Genomic DNA, 22,701 nt, shown 5'->3' on the forward strand with positions numbered 1-22,701 from the left:
ACAAGGAATATGGGTTCATCTAATACTTGTCCATCTTCCTGATTTTCCCAGAGTAACAAAACTATGAAAAGAAATGTAAAGAATATCAATTTGGGCTACAAAAATAGGATGAAAGACAAAGAATGATATGGTGGCCTGTGACTCACTCTTAAGGTTCAGATGTCTTGAACTGGAAGTCTTGTATAAAGGCTATCCACATCTAGTAGCCTGCTGATTAGTCTGAAGATTTTGAGAAAGTTAACACCTTCATGATGTTATCTTCTGGAGGATGCTATAGGAGTCTCAGTTTTAGATCTCCCATGACATGTAAGTCCAGGAAATTGATATGTCTTTTTAACTGGGAGACAGAGATTCAGGAGTAGATTCCCTGGAGTTTTACTGCAATGTTTGTGTATTAACAACAGTAGACATCATTCTTTCCAATGAAGTTTGAGGACAGTCTTATATTGCTGTTATTTTCTCCAAACCAAGACTTAAAGCTGAAACTCATGTAGGAATTCCTGTGGCTTACCATTGGGAAAAGCTGCCTGGATCTATTAATTATAAACTTCTGCAAACTGAATTAACCCCCTATAATAGTTTGTCATATTGTACCGTAAAATCTCAGTCAAGAACAAGAGATGAGATCATTAGATGCATTGGGCATTCAGTGACTGGTTCATATGGTGATAGTCTATGAGCTCCTGCAAGAGTAACCCTAATGGCCAAGAGAGCTAAGGGCAAAGCCTTCTGCTATGACAGCTAAAGTTCCTCAGAAAGTTTTACAAGTTTCAGCTGGAACCTGTATCACTAAGCAAATTGGTGGATATTGCCAAGTGGTAAACATAAAAGTCTAAGACTATATTTGCTACTATCAAAGGAGTTTCTTTATGACAATGAGAGGCTTCTAGCCAAGCAGAAAACAGAGACATAATACTAAGGGCACATTTATAGCTACATAAGGTAAATAACTAAATGAAATCCACTTGCAGATACAAATTCAAAGAGGGGTCTAAGGTTTCGGCTTGTGTCCATGTCCCAGCTTTATAATTTCCCCAAAATGGTACACTTGACAGATAGGAAATGCACCAAAGATGTGCTCTACAATCCTATTGAAGTATCTTCATCAACACTTATTTATTATAATTTTTAAATTTTCCTTTTTACGATGGGTGCATGTAACATTTTTTGAGAGGCTCATTTCAGCATCCTGAGCAAACCAAACAACCATCTTGGTGCCACCACAGCTATCTGGGATGAGAAAACAATTTTATCTTTTCCAGTACACATCTTTAGAATCAAATACTGGAGTTAATTCAAGACCAGATGCCAATAGTCAGGAGTTAGTTTTGGCTTTGAATCTTGGACAGCCTGGACGTGTTAAAGCAGCTCATTTAGTACCGCTTAGTAATCTGTTCAAGCATTAGCCTTTGTTCCTTTAGTATGCTTTTTACTATGGACTCAACCTTAATATAGCCAATTCCTTTGGAAGAAACAAGACTTCTAATAGGATTTTTATTTGACTGCCATGTTTAATTGGAAGACCAGATGCAGTTAAGAAACCTCATTATTCCCAAAGCATACCAAGATTCATGAACCACCCCAAAAGCATATTTACCATCTGTATAGATATTTGCTCTTTTATATCTACCTAACAGGCAGGCTGTACAAAGTGCTATAATTATAGCAACTTGCAGAGATTTGGCCTCTTTGGAAGGATAATATCGAAGTCGGTCTGAATGGGTTTTAATCACATGTGCTTGATAGCCTCCTTGTTCAGTTCACCAATAGGCGTCATTCATAAACAGTTCTAAATCTGGGTTGTCTACAAGAATTTTAAAGAGATCAGAGAGAGGCAAGAAAAACTGTTTCATAAGTACATGACAGTAATAAGATTTTCTCTCCTATGGGAGAAGGAGAAAGTTTGTGGGTTTTGGGGGATAGAGAGGTGAATAGAAGTATGTTTGGATAAAGAGAAAAATTTTGCAGATTAATCTAGAAGCAAGGTCTGAATGTTATGAGAGACCATAAAGTTAAGGCTGAGATCTTAGGACTAGGTCAGCAGAAGCTTCATTTAACTCTGTTGTTGTTGCCACTAGGCTTCTGCCATCAGTAAAGTGAGAAGTTATTATAAGTGTCAGATGTCCGATACTCATTGTACTGTTAAGTTAGAACCGCAGAAGCTTCTTCATGTAATTGAGGATCCTAAGCATAAGCACTTTTGAAGAACATTTTTTTTAAGTCACAGAGGCTCTAGTGAGTCTGGCTTAGATAAAAGCTCAGATACCGGGAAATCAATCTATGCCAACATTAAATAATTCTCTTCCATGAAGTTTCAGAAAAACGCTCTATATCCCACTTTTAGGAGTGGCACCCATTTGCAAAGTAGGTTTTACTACAACAGATCCTATATAGTGAAATGGCTACACAGAAAAATATGTTGACTAGTGAGAGGAATACTTGAGATTCCCACCACAGAAAAGTTTTGGTTGCTCCAGGGAAATAATGATGGAAAGTTGGCAGGTTTATGGTAGACTGTGCAGTCCCAGTAGCAACTGGAAAAGGAACTTGCTAGGTTTTTTTGCAATTGCTTGAATTTTTTTCCTTTTCATTTTAAGGGCAATTGTGGACAAACCAGAGGATCCACTTTAAAAGGGTCAATCTATCATACAAAATATGTTCATCTTTTAAAATTCTGCCTTTCAGTTAAAGTAGAGCAAGTGTTTTCCCAGTGTCCTTTTTCTTAAAATATCCACAGTGTCTTTGTCTAGACTAGCTATAGAGATGTTCCTTTTCTTGAGTTTATCTAATAGTTTAATTTGGAGAGCTATTAATATGGTCTGTACATTTTTTTCTGAGTCAAAGTGTTTTCAAAGTGCTCATCAAGCTCTTATAATTCAGAGACGTGACAGTCTGCCATTCTATCTTCTGTTTTCTAACTAAATCTGTTATCTCAGGTTTAAGATCATCAAAAAAGAAGGTGGTTAGGGCAGTTGTCACATCTTCACTCCTACAGAGGACATAGTATTCTGACAGGTGGTAATTAAGCTGTCTCTGAAATCAGGAAGGAATGTATTTTTGCCCTTCCTACATAACTGGATCTTTTTCAGTGAATCTTACACTAGGAATTCCCAAGACAATGTTTAAATTCTGTCTTTCCTTAGGAGGGACTGGAAAGTCCTTATCTACATTTTGACCATTTCCATTTCCATTAAACCATATTACAAAGGATATTCTCCAGTAGGAGGGCTATATTTAAGAAGAGGAAGTAGAAGATAAGAAGGGAGGTTGAGAGAAGGTACAGGGTAAGGGGAAAGTTGAAATACAGGATACCAGAAAGAAACTCAATGCAAAGATGGGTTAGAAGAGGAAAAATACGAGTTTAAGTTTAGATTTTACATTATCCCTGTTTCTATTAGTTTTTTTCTTAGGAGCTCTTAGGAAAAGTAACTTTAGAATTTTGCTGTCTTTAGAGTTTTTTTTTTTTTTTAATTTAAGAGACCTTTTCATACCACTTGAAAACACTGACCATTGAATATTTGAAATCTTTAAATCTTTTGATTCTAAGATCCCATACAAATGGATTATTTTATTCGTATCTCAAGTTACTCAAAGTGGCCACTAAAGTTCTAAGCTATTCCTAAGAAAACCCTGCCAGAGTTTTCAATGGCTGGTGCTACTGGCTCTGTAACATTAAACCTATATTTAAATGACCTAAAAAACAAACTCTCCTTAATGCTATGACCCTAACTTTACCATGCAAACTTCAATGAGTAGAAGAAATCAAACCAAAAGGTATATAGCAAGCACAATAAAGAAAAAAAATAAATAAAGGCTTGGGAGATACTTCAAGGCCAAGAGAGCCAGGGACTGGTCTGGTCCACGGAAGACTCACTCCTCTTTTAAGTGACCCAAGCTAAACAATAGAGTCTAAACACCACAACTATGGAAGAAAATCAACCAAAGGCTCGAAAAGCCTTCAAAGGAGCATTCCAACTTGCAGAAGGATGATGGAAAGTTTTGCATGGCTTTAACAGGGTGAAGTTGGCTGAAGTTCAGCTAGACTTAGCAGAAGGGGGATTGGCTGAAGTCCAGGTAGTTTCAGAAACAGAAATAGGGGGATTGTTCTTCTGGAGTAAAAGCCATTGTTTTAGCAATCTGGATTTTACTGAAAGGGGTGAATAGAAAGAATCAAGGGTTACAGTCATATGCAAGAGGGAATAAGGAGAGACAGTGTGAAGTAAGGGTAAGGCTACAAGAACTTGTAAAAGCCACAGTGAAAAATTCTCAGGTCACAAGTCATCAGGGATCTCTCACATACAACAGCAGTAAAACTTGTGTTTTTCCAGGGGACTTCAATGCCTTCATTCAAAGTAATTTCCAACAAAGTGACAATGTCATTGTAGGCAATGTCTTGTAGCAGAATTTCCTTGACTACGCTTCTGAATGAGGTTATAGATTGAAGGATTTTGGGAGAATAGAAGGAGCATTTCTTGTGATTGCCCCTCCTCTTTTTACATGTGAAAATTCAGAATCATGTAGAATTAAACAGAGTGAAATTGAAAGGGCAAAAGGTAAATCCAGTGTATCCATTTCTTCATATTACTTCATATCCAGATACATATGAAAAACTTTTTTAGAATTTAGCAGTGTTCTTTTATTCTGTCAAGAGATCCCAGGATAATAAAGCATAATTTTGAGGAAGAGAATTCAAAGTACTTAGATGTTTGCTTATTTTGGTTCACGGGAATGCTGGCACCCTTAGAAGATAAGCCATTAACTATGCGACATTGGAATGGAAGTCAAGTAGGAAAAAGCATTGGTTCTTCTTACATAAACTTCAGCAGCATATAACTTTCTTATATCCCTTCAGCCTTTTATTTCCCCTTCCCATCTTGGATATAAATAAGTGAAAAGATGTGACCAAAAGAAGAAACAATATTAAAAAGATGTTTTAGATGCTTTAAAATCCTGGGAAGTATTCAGTTCTTGTCAGATCTGAGGTTGGAATTGGTCCACTTACTTTTTTTTCTCTGAATCATACAGCTGGTTCCAGAACTGAATGTTCATCCATGTCCTCTGAGCAAATTCCACCACAGTGAGAGGAGAATTTATTGGAGAAGCTTCCATAAATCTGAGTCACTGAAGGGAAGTAATGTTACTTTGGTCCTTCGTTCCTCTTTATGTTAAAACAAAAATTGTAAGGAAAGCATTGTTTTTTCCCTAAATTCAAAGCATGTTATAACAGTTATGTATATTGGCAAAACTGCCTCATTTAAGTAACTACTTATTCCAACTTTGAGACAAATGTAGGGTATATGTTGTAGGTGTTACTTGTCTGTACTTAAGAGTCTCATGAAATATAAAAGTCATTCACTATTAAATTTAACTTTTATTTGAGGTTTATTTGAACTTGTTTTGGAGTTTGAACTTGTGCATGGAGTTTATGAAAAGGAACTTTGTACAAACCATTCATTTAATTGCTTCTGATTGCTTTGTTGGTTCACCATGTACTACATATGACAGTGTCTTGTGTTATGAAAGTACAGTATTGAAACAGCAGAGAAACTATTGCCACAGTTTAATGCAGAACTTGTCAGGGACAGTACACTGATATTCATGACTTTATGCATGCATCCCTGAATAGGTTTTTGATTAATTATGTACTTCTCTGCACCAGTTGGTTCTTTCAGGATGTACATATTTTTTATCTTATTGCCAGTTAATTACTACATTCTGTTGAGGGAAATATTTACAGCAACATTTTTTAGTTTATGGCAACATTTTTCAGAAACATAGACTATACAAATTTTTTAATTTTTAGTGCTATGCTTTTAAAATTATAGAGACTGTTAACGTTTTCTATACCTAAGAGTTTGCTTAAGAGAACCCTATTTAACACTATGTCAAGTAAGCAACTGGCATTGTAATGAATTCTATAGATATATCTTCAAAGATAAGATCAGCTTATCAGTTTACGCTAACAAAGATACTTAGAAAAATACACATGAGAAATTTTTTTTAAATTAAGATTTTAAGAATGTGTTAAACTGGGGGTTTGAATAAGCTTTATTTAAAGTTGTTACATAGATAAATTTTATCTTCCATTGCTCTCCTTGTCTTTCTTATAGTCCTGTTCTCTCAACTGTGGACACACTTGTATAAAATTCTATAAAGTGATTCACATAAAGATACACTTGACTGAAATCACTAAATATTTATTGAACATCTCCCCACTGACCTAACACTGCTTGGGACTATAAGATTTCCTTCTTTTATCTTCAGTTATCCCCCAAAATATCGCATTATCAGCACACTTATTAAGAATTGAAGATCTCGGAGAGGACTCAAGATGGCGCTGTGAGAACAACCCAGGATTGGAGCTCCTGTTGAATCCGCTAAGAGGTGAGTTGGAGTTGCATTTCCAGACTGATCTTTGTTGCCCACAGAGCAGGGAAACTCCCAAGTGTAAGGGAGACATGGGACGCCAGGCAGTAAGTCTGCCTGGTGAAGCCGGCAGCCGGGGCGGCGGCGGCCGGCCCTACCCAGCAATCCCCACAGGGCGCGCTTGTCCGGGTGCCCTGTTGAACCGGCAACCTGAGACTTGAGAGGGCTGGACTTGAGACTGAACGAGACTTGGACAGTAGGCCAGCCCAGGGGATTGCAGGGACAGAGCGTTGGGGGTACCCAGTGGGACGAACAAAACCGCGATTTCAAACTATCCCGAGCAGACGGTCCGAGACGCTCTGTGGGGGAGGGGTGTCCACCACTACGGAGGCAACCCGCCCCAACTGAGATACACGCCCACTGCTGACGCAACCAGCCATTGCCGAGGCAACCCGTCCCTACTGAGATACACGCCCACTGCTGACGCAGCCTCCCGTTGCCGAGGCCACCCGTCCCTACTGAGATACACGCCCACTGCTGACGCAGCCTGCAGTTGCTGAGGCAACACGCTACAACGAAGAGACTCCGCCGCAGGGCGTGGCGGAGACCACAGCAGAGCCTGCAGGAACAGGGCGAATCACACAACAGCAGGGCGGAGCCTAGGCAGGCAAACAGTGGCTAGTCTGCCTCCTAGCTGGGCAGGACACCTCAACAGACATCGAAAAATAAAGCCCAAACCCCCAACACAGAGCATTTGAGGAAAAAAAGGGTTTTTTTAATGAGCTCTGTTGCAGCAGAATCAAACATAGCAGCCTAACAGCCCTGAATGAACAACAGAGCTCACAGCTCAGCAACTGAGCTCCTAAAAAGTACAGACTGTCTCCTCAAGCAGCTCCCTGACCCCTCTATATCCAAAAGACTGACATTTGACAGGCATCATCCTGGGACAAAGATAGCAGAAAAAGAAACGGGTAGCATCCCTCACTGTTCCACAGCTGCTAGAGGTGCACCCCAGACAAGCATGGCCTGGAGTGGACCTCAGCAGTCATACAGCGAAGGGGCTAGGCTGGTAGAAGGAAAACCAAGTAACAGAAATACTTCATCATCAACAATCTGGGTGTCCACTCAGAGACCCAATCGAAAAGTCAGCAACTACGCAGACGACAAGCGGATAAATCCACAAAGATGGGAAGAAACCAGCGAAAAAAGGAGGAAAACACCCGAAACCAGAACACCTCACCTCCTAGAAAGGACCAAAACTCCTCACCAGCAAGAAAACAAAGCTGGACGGAGAATGACTGTGACGAAATGACAGAATTAGACTTCAGAAGGTGGATAATGAGAAACTTTTGTGAGCTAAAAGAACATGTATTAAATCAATGCAAAGAAACTAAGGAACTTAAAAAAAGATATGAGGAAATGATAACAAGAATGGATAACTTAGAGAGGAATATGAATGAATTAAAGGAGCTGAAAAACACAATATGAGAACTTCGCAAAGCATGCACAAGTTTCAATAGCCGAATTGACCAAGCAGAAGAAAGAATATCTGAAGTCGAAGACCAACTCAATGAAACTAAATGAGAAACCAAGATTAGAGAAAAAAGCGCAAAAAGGAATGAACAAAGTCTCCAAGAAATGTGGGACTATGTGAAAAGACCTAACCTACGTTTGATAGGTGTACCAGAAGAGGACAAAGAGAATGAATCCAAGCTGCAAAATACTCTTCAGGACATCATCCAGGAAAACTTCCCCCACCTAGCAAGACAGGCCAACACTCAAATGCAGGAAATACAGAGAACACCACAAAGATATTCTGCAAGAAGAGCAACCCCAAGGCACATAATCGTCAGATTCAACAAGGTTGAAATAAAGGAGAAAATACTAAGGGCAGCCAGAAAGAAAGGTCGAGTTACCCACAAAGGGAAGCCCATCAGACTCACAGCAGATCTCTCGGCAGAAACACTACAAGCCAGAAGAGAGCGGGGGCCAATATTCAACATTCTTAAAGAAAAGAACTTTCAACCCAGAATTTCATATCCAGCCAAACTGAGCTTCAGAAGTGAAGGAAAAATAAAATCCTTTGCGAACAAGCAAGTACTCAGAGATTTTGTCACCACCAGGCCTGCTTTACAAGAGCTCCTAAAAGAGGCACTACACATAGAAAGGAACAACCAGTACCAGCCATTCCAAAATCACACTAAATGCTAAAGAGCATCAACATAATGAAGAATCTACAACAACTAACAGGCAAAACAGCCACTTAGCATCAAAATGGCAGTATCAAATTCGCACATAACAATATTAACCCTAAATGTAAATGGACTAAATGCACCAATCAAAAGACACAGACTGGCAAATTGGATAAAAATCCAAAACCCATCAGTGTGCTGTATCCAAGAAACCCATCTCACATGCAAGGATACACAAAGGCTCAAAATAAAGGGATGGAGGAAGATTTACCAAGCAAATGGAGAGCAAAAAAAAAGCAGGAGTTGCAATTCTCATCTCTGATAAAATAGACTTTAAAGCAACAAAGATCAAGAGACAAAGAAGGCCATTACATAATGGTAAAAGGATCGATAAAACAAGAAGAGCTAATGATCCTAAACATATATGGACCCAATGCAGGAGCACCCAGATACATAAGGCAAGTTCTTAATGACTTACAAGGAAACTTAGACTCCCACACAATAATAGTGGGAGACTTCAACACTCCACTGTCAATATTAGACAGATCAACCAGACAGAAAATCAACAAGGATATTCAGGGCTTGAACTCAGACCTGGAGCAAGCAAACCTAATAGACATTTACAGAACTCTCCACCCCAAATCCACAGAATATACATTCTTCTCAGCACCACATCACACCTACTCTAAAATTGACCACATAATTGGAAGTAAAGCACAGTTCAACAAATGCAAAACAACTGAAATCATAACAAACAGCCTCTCAGACCATAGTGCAATCAAGTTAGAACTCAGAATACAGAAACCAACCCAGAACCGCACAGCTTCATGGAAACTGAACAACTGGCTCTTGAATGTTGACTGGGTAAACAATGAAATGAAGTCAGAAATAAAGAAGTTCTTCGAAACCAATGAGAACAAAGACACAACATGCCAGAACTTCTGGGACACATTTAAAGCGGTCTCTAGAGGAAAGTATATAGCAATAAGTGCCCATATGAGGAGAACGGAGAGATCCAAAATTGACACCCTATCATCAAAATTGAAAGAGCTAGAGGAGGAAGATCAAAAAAACTCAAAACCTAGCAGAAGACAAGAAATAACTAAGATCAGAGCTGAACTGAAGGAGATTGAGACATGAAAAACCCTTCAAAAAATCAATAAATCCAAGAGCTGGTTTTTTGAAAAGATCAACAAAATAAACAGACCACTAGCCAGATTGATTAAAAAGAAAAGAGAGAACAACCAAATAGATGCAATAAAAAATGATAAAGGGGAAATCACCACAGATTCCACAGAAATTCAAACCATCATCAGAGAATATTACAAACAACTCTATGCACATAAACTAGTAAACCTGGAAGAAATGGATAAATTCCTGGACTCCTGTGTCCTCCCAAGCCTAAACCAGGAGGAAGCTGAAACTATGAATAGACCAATAACAAGGTCAGAAGTCGAGGCAGCAATTAAGAGCCTACCACACAAAAAAAGCCCAGGTCCAGACAGGTTCACAGCCGAATTCTACCGGACACACAAAGAGGAGCTGGTACCATTCCTTCTAAAACTATTTCAAACAATCCAAAAAGAGGGAATACTTCCCAAATCATTTTACGAGACCAACATCATTCTGATACCAAAACCCGGCAGAGACCCAACAAGAAAAGAAAACTTCAGGCCAATATCCATGATGAACATAGATGCAAAAATCTTCAATAAAATATTGGCAAGCCGAATGCAACAGCAAATCAAAAAAGAAATAAAGGGTATTCAAATAGGAAAGGTGGAAGCCAAATTGTCTCTAATTGCAGACGACATGATAGTATACCTAGAAGACCCCATCACCTCAGTCCAAAAACTCCTGAAACTGATAAGCAACTTCAGCAAAGTCTCAGGATATAAAATCAATGTGCAAAAATCGCAAGCATTCGTCTACACCAATAACAGACTTAAAGAAAGCCAAATCAAGAACGAACTGCCATTCGCAATTGCTACAAAAAGAATAAAATACCTTGGAATACAACTCACAAGGAACGTAAGGGACCTCTTCAAGGAGAACTACAAACCACTGCTCAACGAAATCAGAGAGGACACAAACAGATGGAGAAACATTCCATGTTCATGGTTAGGAAGAATTAATATCGTGAAAATGGCTATACTGCCCAAAGTAATTTACAGAATCAATGCTATCCCCATCAAGCTACCATTGACTTTCTTCACAGAACTGGAAAAAACCACCATGAACTTCATATGGAACCAAAAGAGAGCCCGCATAGCCAAGTCAATTCTAAGCAAAAAGAACACAGCGGGGGGCATCACACTACCAGATTTCAAACTATACTACAAGGCTACAGTAATCAAAACAGCATGGTACTGGTACCAAAACAGAGATATAGACCAATGGAACAAAACAGAGGCACTGGAGGCAACACAACATATCTACAACTATACAATCTTTGATAAACCTGACAAAAACAAGCAAGGGGGAAAGGATTCCCTGTTTAACAAATGGTGTTGGGAAAACTGGCTAGCCATGTGCAGAAAGCAGAAACTGGACCCCTTCCTGACACCTTACACTAAAATTAACTCCAGATGGATTAAAGACTTAAACATAAGACCTGGCCCCATAAAAACCCTAGAAGGAAATCTAGGCAAAACTATCCAGGACATAGGAGTAGGCAAGGACTTCATGAACAAAACATCAAAAGTATTGGCAACAAAAGCCAAAATAGACAAATGGGACCTAATGAAACTTCACAGCTTCTGCACAGCAAAAGAAACAGTCACTAGAGTGGATCGGCAACCACCAGAATGGGAAAAAATTTTTGCAGTTTACCCATCTGACAAAGGGCTGATATCCAGAATTTACAAAGAACTCAAACGGATTTACAGAAAAAAAACAAGCCCATTCAAAAGTGGGCAAAGGATATGAACAGACACTTTACGAAAGAAGACATATATGAAGCCAACAATCATATGAAAAAATGCTCATCGTCACTGGTCATCAGAGAGATGCAAATCAAAACCACATTGAGATACCATCTCACGCCAGTTAGAATGGCAATCATTAAAAAATCTGGAGACAACAGATGCTGGAGAGGATGCAGAGAAAAAGGAACACTTTTACACTGTTGGTGGGAGTGTAAATTAGTTCAACCATTGTGGAAGTCAGTGTGGTGATTCCTCAAGGCCTTAGAAATAGAAATTCCATTTGACCCAGCAATCCCATTACTGGGTATATATCCAAAAGACTATAAATCGTTCTACTATAAGGACACATGTACACGAATGTTCATTGCAGCACTGTTTACAATAGCAAAGACCTGGAATCAACCAAAATGCCCATTGATAATAGACTGGATTGGAAAAATGTGGCACATATACACCATGGAATATTATGCAGCAATCAGAAATGATGAGTTTGTGTCGTTTGTAGGGACATGGATGAATCTGGAGAACGTCATCCTCAGCAAACTGACACAAGAACAGAAAATGAAACACCGCATATTCTCACTCATAGGCGGGTGATGAAAAATGAGAACACATGGACACAGAAAGGGGAGTACTAAACACTGGGGTCTATTGGGGGGAAAAGGGGAGGGCCAGTGGGAGGGGGAGGTGGGGAGGGATAGCCTGGGGAGAAATGCCAAATGTGGGTGAAGGGGAGGAGGAAAGAAAAGCACACTGCCATGTGTGTTCCTACGCAACTGTCTTGCATGCTCTGCTCATGTACCCCAAAACCTAAAATCCAATAAAAAATTAAAAAAAAAAAAAAAAAGAATTGAAGATCTCAGACCAACTAAATTGTGGTCTTCTTCTTTTTTTTTTTTTTTTTTTTTGAGATGGAGTCTTGTTCTCGCTCTCTCACCCAGCCTAGAGTACAATAGCACAATCTTGGCTTATTGCAATCTATATCTCCCAGATTCAAGTGATTGTCCTGCCTCAGCCTCCCAAGTAGCTGGGATTACAGGCATGTGCCACCACTCCTGGCTAATTTTTGTATTTTTAGTAGAGATAGGGTTTCTCCATGTTGGGTAGGCTGGCCTCGAACTCTCAACTTCAGGTGATCCACCCACCTCAGCCTCCCAAAGTGCTAGGATTATAGGCATGAGACACTGCACCAGGTGTAATCTTTATTTTAACATGATTCCTGAGTGACTTTTAAGCACATTAAAATTTGAGACACAATAGTCTAGAGCAGTGATTCTTAAACCGTAACTTAATCAGATTGACCTGAGGGATTTGTCATGGGTCTATACTTGAAGAATCTCTGGTCTAGAAGCTATGAAAGAGGCCCAAAGTAATTTTTGTCTTTAGGAATTGTATCAAATAGATGGGAAGAATATTTATCACATATCGAGGAGAGCTCAGGCTGATATCTGGTGGGTACCCTTCTGGGATGAAGATACCAGAAGAAGAAACCGGCAGCATCACTTACCATTCTGCAGCTGCCACAAGTGATCCCCGGGCAAGAAGGGTCTGGAGTGAATCTCCAGCAGTCCTACAGCAGAGGGGCCTATGGTTCAAAGAAAAACTAAAAAACAGAAAGAAATAACTTCAACATCGACAAAAAGGAAGTTCACTCAGAAACCCCATCCAAAGGTCACCAACTACAAAGATCACAGTTGGATAAATCCACAAAGATGGAAAGCAATTGGCATGAAGAAGATGTAAACACCAAAAACCAGAACACCTCGCCTTCTCCAAGGGATCACAACTCCTCACTAGCAAGGGAACAAAGCTGGATAGAGAATGAGTCTGATGAATGGACAGAAAAAAGCTTCAGAAAGTGGGTAATAACAAACTTCTCTGAGCTAAAAGAACATGTGCTAATCCAATGCAAAGAAACTAAGAGCCTAGAAAAAAGGTTAGATGAAATGCTAACTAGAGTAACCAGCTTAGAGAACGTAAATGACTTGATGGAGCTGAAAAACACAGCACGAGAACTTCGTGAAGCATGCACAAGTTTCAATAGCTGAATCGACAAAGCAGAAGAAAGGACATCAGAGATTGAAGATCAACTCAATGAAATAAAATAAGAAGGCCAAATTAGAGAGAAAGAGGAAAAAGAAACTAACAAAGCCTCCAACAAATATGGGATTATGTGAAAAAACCTAATCTACGTTTGATAGGTGTACCTGAATGCGACAGAGACAATGATTACAAGCTGGAAAACACTCTTCAGGATATTATCCAGGAGAACTTCCCCAACACAGCAAGCCAGGCCATCATTCAAGTCCAGGATATACAGAGAACACCACAAACATATTCCTCAAGAAAAGCAACCCCAAGGAACATAATCATCAGATTCACCAGGGTTGAAATGAAGGAAATAATGCTAAGGGCAGCCAGAGAAAAAGGTTGGGTTACCCACAAAGAGAAGCCCATCAGAATCACAGTGGATCTCTCCACAGAAACCCTACAATCCAGAAGAGAGGGGGGCCAATATTCAACATCCTTAAAGAAACGACTTTTCAACCCAGAATTTCACATCCATCCAAACTAAGCATCTTAAGCAAAGGAGAAATAAAATTCTTTATGAACAAGCAATTGCTGAGAGATTTCATCACCACCAGGTCTGCCTTGCAAGAGCTTCTGAAAGAAGCACTGAACATAGAAAGAAACAACCAGTACTAGTACTTCAAAAATATACCAAATGGTAAGAACATCGACACAATGAAGAAACAGCATCAACTAACAGGCAAAAAAAAAAAAAACAGTTAGCATCAAAATGGCAGGAGCAAATTCACACATAACAATATTAACCTTAAATGTGAATGGGCTAAACAATATTAACCTTAAATGTGAATGTGTCAATCAAAAGACACAGACTGGCAAATTGGATAAAAAGTCAAGACCCAACATTATGCTCTATTCAGGAAACCTATCTCACATGCAAGGACATACATAGATTCAAAATAAAGGGATGGAGGAAGATATACCAAGGAAATGGAGAGCAAACACACAAACACACACACACACACACACACACACACACACACAGGAGTTGCAATCCTAGTCTTTGATAAAATAGACTTTAACCCAACAAACATCAAAGGAGACAAAGAAGGTCATTACATAATGGTAAAACGTTCAATGCAACAAGAAAAACTAACTATCCTAAATACATATGCACCCAAAAAAGAGTACCCAGATACATAAAGCAAGTTCTTAATGACCTACAAAGAGACTTAGACTCCCACACAATAATAGTGGAAGACTGTAGCACTCCACTGTCAATATTAGACAGATCAAAGAGACAGAAAATTAACAAGGATATCCAGAACTTGAACTCAGATCTGGACCAGCAAACCTAATAGACATTTACAGAACTCTCCACACCAAATCAACAGAATGTACATTCTTCTCAGCAACACATCGCTTCTACTCTAAAATTGACCATATAATTGAAAGTGAATCACTCCTCAGCAAATGCAAAAGAACGAAAAACATAACAGTCTCTCAGACCACAGTGCAATCAAGTTAGAACTCAGAATTAAGAAACTAACTCAGAATCGCACAACTTCATGGAAACTGAACTGGCTATTGAATGTTGACCGGATAAACAATGAAATGAAGACAAAAATAAAGATGTTCTTCGAAACCAATGAGAAGAAGACACAATGTACCAAAATCTCTTGGACACATTTAGAGCAGTATGTAGAGGGAAATTTATAGCAATAAATGCCCATATGAGAAGTTGAAGAAAGATCTAAGATCGACACCCTATCATTCCAAATTGAAAGAGCTAGAGGAGCAAGATCAAAAGACTCAAAAGCTAGCAGAAGACAAGAATTAACTAGGATCAGAGCCGAACTGAAGGAGATAGACACACAAAAAAAAACCTTCAAAAAATCAATAAATCTAGGAGTTAGTTTTTTGAAACGATCAACAAAATAGGCAGACCATGAGACAGATTAATAAAAAGAAAAGAGAGAAGAATCAAATAGATGCAATAAAAACAATAAAGGGGATATCACCACTGATTCCACAGAAATACAAACCACCATCAGAGATTACTACAAACAACTCTATGCACATAAACCAGTAATGGATAAATTCCTGGACACTTGCACCCTCCCAAGCCTAAACCAGGAAGAAGTCGAAACCTTAAATCGACAAATAACAAGGGCTGAAGTTGAGGCAGTAATTAATAGCATACCACCCAAAAAAAGCCCAGGTCCAGATGGGTTCACAGCCAAATTCTACCAGACTTACGAAGAGGAGCTGTTACCAATCCTTCTGAAACTATTCCAAACAATCCCCAAACAGGGAATCCTTCCACAACCATTTTAAGAAACCAACATTATCCTGATACCAAAACCTGGCAGAGACTCAACAAAAAAATAAAACCTCAGGCCAATATCCATGATGAACATAGATGCAAAAATCTTCAATAAAATGCGGTAAACCAATTGCAAGAACACATCAGAAAACTTATCCATCATGATCAAGTAGGCTTCAACCCAGGCTTGAACCAGCAAGGCTGGTACAACATATGCAAGTCTATAAACGTAATCCACCACATAAACAGAACCAAAGACAAAAATCACATGATTATCTAAATAGATGCAGAGAAAGCCTTCAATAAAATTCAACAGCCCTTTATGCTAAAAACTCTCAATAAACTAGGTATTGACAGAACATATTTCAAAATAATAAAAGTTATTTATGACAATCCCACAGGCAATATCATACTGAAATGGCAAAAACTGGAAGCATTCCCTTTGAAATCTGGCACTAGACAAGGATGCCCTCTCTCACCACTCCTATTCAATATTGTATTGGAAATTCTAGCCAGGCAAGAAAAAGAAATAAATGGTATTCAATTAGGAAAGGAGGAAGTCAAATTGTCTCTATTTGCAGACAACATAATTGTATATTCAGAAGACCCTATTGTTTCAGACCAAAATCTCCTTAAACTGATAAGCAACTTGAGCAAATTCTCATGATACAAAATCAATGTGCAGCATCACAAGCATTCCTATACACCAATAACAGACTAAAAGAGAGCAAAATCAAGAGTGAACTCCCATTCACAATTGCCACAAAGAGAATAAAATAACTAGGAGTACAACTAACAAAGGATGTAAAGGACCTCTTCAAGGAGAACAACAAACCACTGCTCAATGAAATAAGAGAGGACACAAACAGATGGAGAAACATTCCATGCTCATGGTTAGGAAGAATTAAAATCATGAAAATGGCCAAATGGCCCAAAGTAATTTACAGATTCAACACTATCCCCATCAAGCTGCCTATGACCCTCTTCACAGAACTAGAAAAAACCACTTCAAACTTCCTGCGGAATCAAAAGAGAGCCTGCATAGCCAAGTGAATTCTAAGCAAAAAGCACAAAGTTGGAGGCATCATGCTACCTGACTTCAAGCTATACTACAAGGCTACAGCAAACAAAACAGCGTGGTACTGGTACCAAAACAGAGATACAGACCAATGGAACAGAAGAGAGGCCTCGGAGGCAATGCCATACATCTACAACCATCTGATCTTAGACAAAACATGCAATGGGGAAATGATTCCCAGTGTGGAAAACAGAAACTGAAACCCTTCCTGATACCTTACACTAAAATTAACTCCAGATGGATTAAAGACTTAAAAATAAGACCTAACACCATAAAAACCCTAGAAGAAAAACCTAGGCATAAACATTCAGGACATAGGCATAGACAAGGACTTCATGACTAAAACACCAAAAGCATTGGCAACAAAAGCTAAAATAGACAAATGGGACCTAATTAAACTTCAGAGCTTCTGTACAACAAAAGAAACAATCAACCAACAGAATGGGAAAAAAATTTTTGTAATCTACGCATCTGACAAAGGGCTAATATCCAGAATATACAAAGCATTAAAGCAGATTTACAAGAAAAATAAAGAAAAAACATCCAAAAGTGGGTGAAGGACATGAACAGACAGTTTTCAAAAGAAGACATATTTGGGGCCAACAAACATATGAAAAAATGCTCATCACTAGTCATTAGAGAAATATAAATCAAAACTACATTGAGAAACCATATCATGCCAGTTAGAATGGCAATCATCAAAAAATCTGGAGACAACAGATGCTGGAGAGGATGTGGAGAAATAGGAACACTTTTACACTGTAGGTGGGAGTGTAAATTAGTTTAACCATTGTGGAAGACAGTGTGGTGATTCTTCAAGGACCTAGAAATAGAAATTCCATTTGACCCAGCAATCCCATTACTGGGTATATACTCAAAGAATAAAAAATCATTCTGTAATAAAGACACATGCACATGTGTGTTCACAGCAGCACTGTTTACAATAGCAAAGACCTGGAACCAACCCAAATGCCCATCAATGATAGACTGAACAAGGAAAATGTGGCACATATGCACGATGGAATACTATGCAGACATAAAAAGCTATGAGTTTGTATCATTTTTAGGGCCATGGATGAATCTGGAAACCATAATTCTCAGCAAACTGACACAAGAACAGAAAATGAAACACCGCATATTCTCACTCATAGGCAGGTGTTGAACAATGAGAACACATGGATACAGGGAGGAAAGCATCACACATTGGGGTCTGCTAAGGGGGACTAGCAGAGGGGAAGCAGGGGTTAGGGAAGTTGGGGAGGGATAACATGGGGAGAAATGCCAGCTATAGGTAATGGGGGTATGGAGGCAGCAAACCACATTGCCATGTATGTACCTATGCAACAATCCTGCATGATCTGCACATATACCCCAGAACGTAAAATACAATAAAAAAAAGAAAGCAGAAAAGTCAGAAATTGTGAATAAATTACTTATATCACAATGTTCTTGATTCCCAGTTCAGCCCATAATCACTTGTTTCTGGGGCACCAGTCATGGACCAGCAGAAGCTGGCTCAGAGCCAACATTGCTGTTTAATGAGTTTTGATATAGAATTCATCTAGCATTTGTAAGTATGGAAAGTGTAGGAAGACCTTATAAAGTAAAATACTTATAGGAAATTCTTGGTAATTAAAAGTAAAAGGATTCTGCAAGGATGCACATTGAAGAATTCATTGTTGTATCTAATAGGAAATGGAAATGAGAGATTTGAGCAAAGGAGAGTTTTCTATAATTCCTTTCATCAGTTTTGCTTGGATTTTTTATAGGAATAAGTCATTATTTTTAAATTTAAAAATTAATAAAGATTTTTCAAAGCTAAAAAAAGAAAATTTACCTTACATTAAATAATTAGGGAACAACTGAATATCTATCTGTATGACTTTGACTTTCTCTTTTGCGAAGGGGAAGCTTAACGTGGTATTAGATTGTCAGGAAAAATTCTATTACCTGAAAAAGTTGTGATACCACAGATGGAAGGGAGAAAGGTGGAAAGTATGGCAAATTTTTAAGAGAAGAAGATATGTTTAAAGAGGCTGATAGGCCATCAAAGAAAGTGCATAACACTCGTGGCTGGAACTACATCACTGTAGTGCAGCTAAAGCTAAGATTAACAGGCTGTAAGCATCTTGAGAGCAGGAACCTTACCTTGTTCACTTTTCTATTTCCAGTACTCATGATATTCCGGACACACCATAGGTGCTCAATTGCTTTCTGTGGACATAATGGATAAATCAATTTAGATGTGATCCTAAAGCCACATCCTTTATAAATATGTCCACTCAGATGCATTTAATCTTTGAAAGAAGACCACAGCCATAACCAAAAGGATTAACCCAGGATCAGAAATATTTAATAGTGAACTTTCAGATCCCAAAGGAGCCAGAAGAAAAATACTTTTGGTGGAAGATATTTAACTTATGACACAGCCTATAATGAAGCTAGTATATATGAAATCTATATACATGCATTGTAATTGGTTTTTGAAAATTGCTTGTTATTCATTATCTTAGAAAACATATTGTTAGCAATCTTAAATGCCTCTAAACCCCTTTTAAAATGAAATTGAACTTTATTATTTTCCCATTCTCGTTCTCAAAATGTACTAGGTACTACTGTATGCAAAGTCTCCTCTATGCAAAGAAAAACTTATTTATTGTAGGAATTTTTATAGAGAGAAACACACTATCTAGCCAGTTCCATAACCAGCTATTATATCTCTTGATTTCCAGTCTCTCTTTCTGGATCCCAGTTTAAACACACAATGTTGAGTTTGTTTTAATGTTACCATCCACAAAGAGAATTTATCTACCATAAACTGAACTCAGTGTCAGATATTCTATTTGTTATCTAATCCTTTGATCGTAAGGTAATATCTTACTGACTTTGTGATATTGTGATGTGATACTATATCTGGGTTATTCAAAGTGTCTAAATGATCAGCCAATATGTGATTCAGCTTACAAAAGACTAGGAAAAGTGGTAAAATGAATAGAGAATCATAGCATCTTCTATTATTGACACGTCAGATGAATCACACAAACAATTTCAAAAAGCCACCTTTTATTTATGTGCTTCTTCCATATCTATCATGTTTTACTGTTTTATTTTATTTCATTTCATTTCATTTTTAATTGTACTTTAGGTTCTGGGGTACATGTGCAGATCATGCAGGATTGCTGCATAGGTACATACATGGCAATGTGGTTTGCTGCCTCCATCCCCCCCGTCACCTACATCTGACATTTCTCCCCATGTTATCCCTCCCCAACCTCCCACCACAGCTGTCCCTCTCTTGACCCCCACAACAGATGCCATATGTGATGCTCCCATCCCAGTGTCCATATGTTCTCATTGTTCAACACCCGCCTATGAGTGAGAACATGTGGTATTTGATTTTCTGTTCTTGCGTCAGTTTGCTGAGAATTATGGTTTCCAGATTCATCCATGGCCCTAAAAATGATACAAACTCATAGCTTTTTATGGCTGCATAGTATTCCATGGTGCATATGTGCCACATTTTCCTTGTCCAGTCTATCATTGATGGGCATTTGGGTTGGTTCCAGGTCTTTGCTATTGTAAACAGTGCTGCTGTGAACACACATGTGCATGTGTCTTTATTACAGAATGATTTATTATTCTTTGAGTATATACCCAGTAATGGGATTGCTGGGTCAAATGGAATTTCTATTTCTAGGTCCTTGAGGAAGCACCATACTGTCTTCTACAATGGTTGAACTAGTTTATACTCCCAACAACAGTGTAAAAGTGTTCCTATTTCTCCACATCCTCTCCAGCATCTGTTGTCTCAAGATTTTTTAATGATCGCCATTCTAACCAACATGAGGTGGTATCTCAATGCAGTTTTGATTTGCAGTTCTCTATACTCAGTGATGATGAGCATTTTTTCATATGTTTGTTGGCCCCAAATATGTCTTCATTTGAAAGCTGTCTGTTCATATCCTTCATCCACTTTTGGATGAGTTTGTTTTTTTCTTATAAATCTGTTTTAGTTCTTTTTACATTCTGGATATTAGCCCTTTGTCAGATGGGTAGATTGCAAAATTTTTTTCCCATTCTGTTGGTTACTGGTTCACTCTAATTGTTTCTTTTGCTGTACAGAAGCTCTGGAGTTTAATTAGGTCTCATTTGTCTATTTTGGCTTTTGTTGCCAATGCTTTTGATGTTTTAGTCATGAAGTCCTTGCTTATGCCTATGTCCTGAATGGTTTTGCCTAGGTTTTCTTCTGGGTTTTTATGGTGTTAGGTCTTATGTTTAAGTTTTTAATCCATTGGAGTTAATTTTAGTGTAAGGTGTCAGGAAGGGGTCCAGTTTCTGCTTTCTACACATGACTAGCCTGTTTTCCCAGCACCACTTATTAAACAGGGAATCCTTTCCCTACTGCTTGTTTTTTTCAGGTTTGCCAAAGATCAGCTGGTTGTAGATGTGTGGCATTACCTCAAGGCCCTCTGTTCAGTTCCATTTAGTCTATATCTCAGTTTTGGTACCACTATCATGCTGTTTTGATTACTGTAGCCTTGTAGTATAGTTTGAAATCAGGTAGCATGATGCCTCCAGCTTTGTTCTTTTTGCTTAGGATTGTCTTGGCTATGTGGGCTCTCTTTTGGTTCCATGTGATGTTTCAGGTGGTTTTTTCCAGTTCTGTGAAGAAGGTCGTTGGTAGCTTGATGTGGATAGCATTGAATCTATAAATTACTTTGGTCAGTATGGCCATTTTCATGAGGTTGTTTCTTCCTAACCATGAGCATGGAATGTTTCTCTATCTGTTTGTGTCCTCTCTCATTTCACTGAGCAATGGGTTGTAGTTTTCCTTGAAGAGGTCCCTTATATCCTTTTTTAGTTGTATTCTTAGATATTTGATTCTCTTTGTAGCAATTTTGAATAGGAATTTGCTCATGATTTGACTCCCTGTTAGTCTGTTATTGGTTTATAGAAATGCTTGTGATTTCTGCATATTGATTTTGTATCCTGAGACTGCTGAAATTGCTTATCAATTTAAGGAGATTTTGGACTGAGATGATAAGATCTTCTAAATATACAATCATGTTGTCTGCAAACAGAAACAATTTGACTTCCTCCTATCCTAATTGAATAACCCTTTTTTGTTGTTTTTTTCTTGCCTAATTGCTCTGGCTAGAACTTCCAATACTATATTGAATAGGAGTGATGAGAGAGGGCATCCTTGTCTAATGCTAGATTTCAAAGGCAATGCTTCTGGGTTTTGCACATTTAGTATGTAATTAGCTGTAGGTTTGGCATAAATAGCTTTTGTTGTTTTGATATATGTTCTTTGGATACCTAGTTCATTGAGAGTTTTTATCATAAGCAGCTGTTGAATCTTGCCAAAGGCCTTCTCTGCATCTATTGAGATAATCATGTGGTTTTTGTCTTTGGTTCTGTTTATGTGGTGGGTTACATTTACAGACTTGCATATGTTGAACCAGTCTTGCATCCCTGGAATGAAACTGACTTGATTGTATGGATTAGCTTTTTGATGTGCTGTTGCAGTTGGTATGCCAGTATTTTACTGAAGATTTTAGCATCTATGTTCATCATGGGTATTGGCCTGAGGTTTTCTTTTTTTGTTGAGTATCTGCTGGACTTCTGTATCAGGATAATGTTGGTCTCATAAAATGACTTGGGAAGGATTCCCTCTTTTTGTATTGTTTGGAATAGTTTCAGAAGAAATGGTACCAGCTCTTCTTTATACATCTGGTAGAATTCACCTGTGAACCCATCCAGAACTAGTCTCTTTTTGTTGGT

At 38.4% G+C, this 22,701-nt stretch overlaps 1 long non-coding RNA gene across 2 annotated transcripts in view; it reads right to left on the reverse strand.

The window, feature by feature from the left end:
• The window catches only part of LOC118144265 (uncharacterized), a 437,346-nt gene that overhangs the window by 93,945 nt on the left and 320,700 nt on the right, over nucleotides 1-22,701 (reverse strand). The window contains exons 18-19 of one of the 2 annotated variants that reach the window (XR_013521933.1): nucleotides 19,066-19,131; nucleotides 1,336-5,158 (exon numbers count right to left, since the gene is read on the reverse strand). The exons of the other annotated variant lie outside the window; for it this stretch is intronic. This is a non-coding gene — a long non-coding RNA (uncharacterized LOC118144265). Of the gene's footprint in view, nucleotides 1-1,335; nucleotides 5,159-19,065; nucleotides 19,132-22,701 lie in introns of those variants that run through there. 2 annotated transcript variants of the gene reach the window in all.

This window comes from Callithrix jacchus, chromosome 9 (assembly GCF_049354715.1).
Source record: "Callithrix jacchus isolate 240 chromosome 9, calJac240_pri, whole genome shotgun sequence".
Classification (NCBI taxonomy): Eukaryota; Metazoa; Chordata; class Mammalia; order Primates; family Cebidae; genus Callithrix; species Callithrix jacchus.